The sequence below is a fragment of the Ambystoma mexicanum genome, chromosome 14, assembly GCF_040938575.1.
Source record: "Ambystoma mexicanum isolate Mex_15411 chromosome 14, UKY_AmexF1_1, whole genome shotgun sequence".
Taxonomy (NCBI): domain Eukaryota; kingdom Metazoa; phylum Chordata; class Amphibia; order Caudata; family Ambystomatidae; genus Ambystoma; species Ambystoma mexicanum.
In genome coordinates, this window is record NC_090940.1 from 358,836 (window position 1) to 365,119 (window position 6,284).

General features: G+C 42.0%; 1 long non-coding RNA gene across 1 annotated transcript; it reads right to left on the reverse strand.

Moving 5' to 3' along the window:
• Nucleotides 1-2,666: 2,666 nt before the first annotated feature.
• Nucleotides 2,667-4,466, reverse strand: LOC138527326 (uncharacterized). Its single transcript, XR_011283895.1, has 2 exons — nucleotides 3,169-4,466; nucleotides 2,667-2,777 (listed from the first exon to the last, which is right to left on the reverse strand). It is a non-coding gene; the product is annotated as an uncharacterized lncRNA (long non-coding RNA).
• Nucleotides 4,467-6,284: the final 1,818 nt, after the last annotated feature.

Consider the following 6,284-nt stretch of genomic DNA (forward strand, 5'->3'; position numbering starts at 1 on the left):
TCGATACACGTCCTGAGATCTCCAGTTTTCTTCGGAACGAAGAATAACGGTGAGGAAACGGGCGAGGTGGAGTGACGGATAAACCCGTTCTGGAGGTTGGCGTCTATGTACTCTTTGAGATGTTGATTCTCGGATTCTGTCAAGGCGTAAATCCGGCTGCACGGCAGGGCGGCTCCTGGTTCCAAATCTATCCTACAGTCAAACGACCTGTGCGGTGGTAAAGTTTCTGCCGCCTTTTTACTAAAAACGTCCTGAAACTCTTGGTATTCTTGCGGTAATTCCACTGGCGGCTCTCCTTTGTTTTCCTGTGTGGCCCCTAGAACCTGCACCATATGTCCCGATTCTTTCGTGCACTGTGTACGGCAGAGACTAGAAGAGAAACACACTGTTCCACGTGCCCAGTCGATCGCCGGGTTATGTAATGCCAGCCACGATAACCCCAGGATGAAACCGAACTGGGGGGCGGCGATGACATCAAATTGAATGCGCTCTTTATGCCCTTGGATGTTCAAAATCATCTCCCCCGTTTGCTGTGTCACTGGTCCTGATGTCAACAGAGATCCATCGACCGATCGAACCTCCTCATGTAGGTTCTTAGTGGCAACTGGTAAACCCAATTTAGCAGCATAATCAGAATCCACAAAGTTACCGGTTGCTCCGGAATCCACCATTAACGTGATGGCTTGATCCCTTTGGCGTGTCTGAAGAATTCCCGTGACGGTAACATGGGCTTTGTGTACCTGTGTCACGTTACCCAATGAATGCTTGGGGGCACTATGATGATCTTGGCTCGACAGACCCCCCCTCCTTACTGGCGAGCATCAGCGTTTCCCGACGAAGCGGTGTTCTTTGGTTTAGCCCCACATTCCTTCACAAAGTGGCCTGACTTGCCACAGTACATACACAGTTTTTCTCTTCTGCGTTTCGCCTTTTCTTCTTTAGAGAGTGGTCCACGGATCATTCCGACTTGCATGGGTTCTACTTCCGAAGTCTTCTCTGTTGCTTTTGAACCAGGTGCAGCCCTCGGATAATCCGCTCTTGTCGAATACTGTTTGGTCTCCCATTTACGTCTGTCTTGTTTCCTTTCTCCTTGCCTGTGATCCAAACGTAGGGCCAACTCTATCATTCCCGTGCAGGTGGTTGGTTGCGGGTCCACCTGCACTATTAGGTCTTTCAACTCCTCCCTAAGGCCTTGGTAAAAAAGGGCCAGTTTTTTTTCATGGGGCCACTCTGCTTCAACCACTAATCTGTTGAATGTTGTCACATACCAAATGAGTTCCCTACTTCCCTGCCGTAAGGTGAGTAGCTCTCGATCTCGGATCAAGGAGGCCGCCTTCCTATTAAACATTTTACCGAATTCCTCCTGAAATTCCCCCCAATCATATAGTAAAGCATCGTCTTGTTGTACTAGGGGGGTAGCCCATGCCGCAGCATCCCCCGTGAGATATGAAATCACGAAGGCTGTGCGGGACTGGGCCGAACGAAAGATTGTTGATTTAGTCAAGAAATGCAACTGGCATTGGGTCATAAATATGGAGAATTTTTGTGGGTCTCCCCCGTACCTTTCCGGGGTGGCTAGGGGCATGGGCGGCTCCGTGGTCACTTGAACCTGTACTGGAGTAGGAGGAGGCCCATCTGGTAGGGGTCTAGCTTGTGCCGTGATTTCCTGCACACGGTGAGCTAGTGTAGCGTAATCCTGCCTTGTGGCTTCTAAAGCATCTTTTAGTTCATGCAGGACGCGAGCTATGTCTTCCATGGTGCCGGAGTTCGTGCTACTTGGGCGTGTCAAAATACGTGGGTCCGTGCTTCTGTCAAGGCGAAGTCCGTCCCAACGCAGAAGTAGCAGGAACTCCTACCTCCCCTTGACGGTCTTGGCGCCTGGATTAGTTAAAACACAGGTCACCGCGACCCCCACGGGGAAAGAGGGTTATGGTCCACGGATTGGATAGGTTTCGGGATGGTAGGGTAACCGGATTGAGGGTTAGGGAGAGGTTATGGGTAGGGAGAGGGTGTTTAGGGTCACGTTGTTCCCAGACTCTGACCTTCTGAGTCTGAACTGAACTACCTTCTCCTTGGTAGTTGCCTTTGTAACTCCTTGAGCGTTCATTCAGTCATGCATTCTTACCACATGCATGCTTTACCCTTAGGCTGGAACCCAGCACTTGTTCACCATTCACAAGTTTGCCCAGTATCGGGTTCGATATGCAATTCACGTTCCCCCTGGTTAAATATTCCACAAGTAAAACATATAATCTGGTACAATGCTTTGATCACATTTTGCACTTAGCTCTAGTGTTCCGAGTTTCCAGTGCGCTTCTTCCGCCCGCCGGCTCCACTGACTGTGCGCTGCGAAACGTTCTGGTCGCTGTCGATAGCGGCTCACCCCTGACACAAAAGGGAGAAAGTTAGCTTTGCCCTTTCACAGTGCTAGCTTAGAATGGCCCGCAACAGGCGAGCGTACGTTTAGAATGTTTTGAAAAACTGTGGCTTTGAAAAACCTTGCTCCACCAGGGCGACTCCTTACAATCCCGATAGTTATACGTGCAAGATTAAAAGTTTCAAAATCCGGTCAATGAAGTCGCAGGTCAACTGTATAAGGACGGTAAAAAGCCTAACCGTCCCATACGTTGAAGAAATTAATTAATGAAAATACAGGACTCTGCGCCAACAACTCAAGTTGAGTTAAATCTTAGATTATGCTTTATTGATCATCCATGACCATTGAGCCCATAATTGATAACATGTTTCGGCTCCACTGAGCCTTTTTCAAATCCGGGCTACCCATAATTGTAATATAGGACATACAATATATCATAGTCAAAAAACAATTTGTATGAACGACATCATAAAGTATAACATAATACCAGTTTTCAAATATCGTGACCACAAAATATGCATAATAACATGAAAGAAATTAGACAGAAAAACAAGGATGGGCAAAAGGGAAGGGTTCATGGGTGTAGAAAAATAGGCAAACATATCATAATACATTGTTATGTTTGAGTAAACAGAAAAAGAGCACAAAAAACAGAAACAAAAACACAAACAAAAAGAAAAAAAAGAAAAAAGAACCCATTAGTAATCATTATTCTTCAATTCATTGAATAATATAACCAAATTCTGCAATGGTCCCTTGAGACAAACTGACAACTTGGTGGATGTCCTTACCCGAAATTTGATGTAACCAGTTCTTATGACTATTTGTCCATGTAGTAGTAACGGGGTACAATCCCCAATATCAATCTAAACAAAAAATGTAAGTAGCGAAGGTAAATAAAACTGATTGTCCAATTTAGAATATACATTAATTGTGTATATCAAGGTTGCCTGTGGCAACTAGGCATTTTCATGAGAATAAATCCCGCCCTTCACCAAACGGGCAAAACAACTCTTCTTAATGGTCACAGGCCATTTCTGCCTTATTCAAAACAATTCATTATAAGTTCCGTAGTGAAGACAATTGTAATTAACCATCATTACGTGAAATGATGACGCATTTCCAATTATAGAACACGTATATCAAGTACGGAAAGCACAACATATAGCTTATTTTGTTGCTACTCGTCAAGTACCATTAAAGCTAAATCTCATTGAAAAGTAAACCATGAGATAAGCGGTCCTCTCTTACCAGTTCCTGGAACACAAACAGTCACACGCGTCGGCAGGTAAGCCGAACGCTTACCAGGTATGCCTTCTTATACTAGGCGTCATCACTGTGCGCGGTTACCATGGCGACGCAAGGACAAGCGTCGTCATTGAAAACCGCATTCTATCCCCCAGCATTCTACAAATTACATATGCTATATAATTCAAAATATTTGAATAAAGCCTGAGAAACTAACAAAGCATGTATACGCTTCTCCTGACCCAATTTATATTTGTTGAATACTTAAATGGTTACTATCACAGTAATGTATAATCACGGGCACTAATGCACCTAACTACAAAAGGTTGGTGAGCATTACACGCAACATTCAAATAACATACTGAGCTACCAATTATGATGGGGTATCCCTTTAACAACACCCTGAAATACATGTAACCTCCTAATAAACAATGAGCCGTGTTCTAAATCAGGTATAACAATGAAAATTATTCGAGCTTGAGAAGCCAGATTGCAATGTACTACATCTCACAAGAATGAAACCATTTCATTATCTGTATTAAGTCCTGTATTTGTCGAATTGAAGTAACAAATTGCTCTTGCTTCCGCTTGTCGTAACGCCTTCACTCTGTCACCACCTCTTTTGTTCAAGGATACTTGTTTAAGACCAATGAATCTAATTTCCGATTTGAGATGTAGCTGATGTGTTTTTTGCCAATGTTCAGCTAACGGAAGTGATGGGTCTTGACTGCCAATTTTGGCTAAATGTTCACGGATACGGATTCTCAACTGTCTCTTGGTGCTACCAATATATAGTTTGTGGCAGACACAGATGATGCCATATACTACAAAAGTTGTTTTGCAATTAATTCCTTGTTTAATGATCCAACATTTTCCATTTTTATCTTCGAATTCCGTTGTTCTTTGGTATGCATATTTACATTGTGGACAGACTCCACATTTCCTGAAACCAGAATCTTTCTTGTGTAACCATGTACCTTGAGTAGTGCTCTCAATGTCCGGTAATAACGATGGACTAAGGATAGATTTAAGTGTATTTGCTCTTCTGAAGGTAATGCGTGGATGATCACTCACAAACTCACCAATATGACTGTCCAATTTAAGTAGGTACCAATGTTTGTTCAAAATTTTTCGTAATCTCTGGTGGTCTGAACAATATTGAGTGATAAAGCTAATCGGCATGTTAGCTTCCAAATTATTCCCTTGTCTCTGTCTCAAAGTATCCTGCTGCTGCATCAATTTGGTTCTCTTATATGCTTTACTTATGTCTTTTTGGGCATATCCCCTCCTTCTAAAACGTCGTTGTAATAGATTACATTCCTCTTCAAATTTTAAGTTACTATTACAATTTCGTCTCGCTCTGATATATTCACCCAATGGTATATTGGTGATAGTTGGTCGAAAATGACAACTTTTAGCATGTAATATTGAGTTAACTTCAGTTGGTTTTCTGAATGTAGTTGTTTGTAGTACTTGATCTTCCAAATATATTGTCAAGTCCAGAAAATGTATCCGCTGTTTGTTGCATTCTCCAGTAAATTGAATATCAAAACAATTATGATTTAACTTGTCCACAAATGCGTGAAATTCCTCTATGCTACTATCGACGATGCAAAAAACATCGTCGATGTACCTTGTCCAAAATTGGATTTTCTCAATGAAAAATGATTCAGTGTATATTGCTTTGTCTTCCAACATCCCCATGAAGATATTCGCCAATGCTGGGGCATATTTAGTACCCATAGCTACCCCCTTGGTCTGTTGGTATACCTTGTTGTCAAAGGTAAAGACATTGAGATCAAACGTGAGATGTAACATTTCTTTAATCATGTTCAAATGGTTGTAATACGAGGCTGACTCATGCCTGAAAGTATAGTCAACTGCAATCATGGCCCATTTATGCTGAATAGACGTGTACAGTGCCTTCACATCTAGAGTCGCTAGAAGGAAGGTACTCTGCCAAGTAAAGTTTTTTAGTTTCCGTATAAGGCTGGTGGAATCTTGCAAATATGAATGAAGTGACATAGCCCTTGGTTTGAGTAATAGATCCAGATATTCCGAGATATTCTCTGTGACCCACCCAATCCCACTCATGATCGGGCGGCCCTCTGGTATCCTTTCATAGGGTTTATGTATTTTCGGTAAGAAGTACATTGTTGGAGTTACCGGTTCTTTTATCCATAAATAAGTGCGTTCATCATCCGTTATCAATCCTTTTCTATGCCAATTGAGTATGTGCGCTTCAACTTGCTCCAATGCTGATTTTCGAAAATCATCCGTTCTTAATTCATAGCACCCAGGGGTATTTAAATGTCTGGATGCCATTTCCAAATAATCCTCCCGATCCATTAGCACAATAGTTTGTCTCAAGGGACCATTGCAGAATTTGGTTATATTATTCAATGAATTGAAGAATAATGATTACTAATGGGTTCTTTTTTCTTTTTTTTCTTTTTGTTTGTGTTTTTGTTTCTGTTTTTTGTGCTCTTTTTCTGTTTACTCAAACATAACAATGTATTATGATATGTTTGCCTATTTTTCTACACCCATGAACCCTTCCCTTTTGCCCATCCTTGTTTTTCTGTCTAATTTCTTTCATGTTATTATGCATATTTTGTGGTCACGATATTTGAAAACTGGTATTATGTTATACTTTATG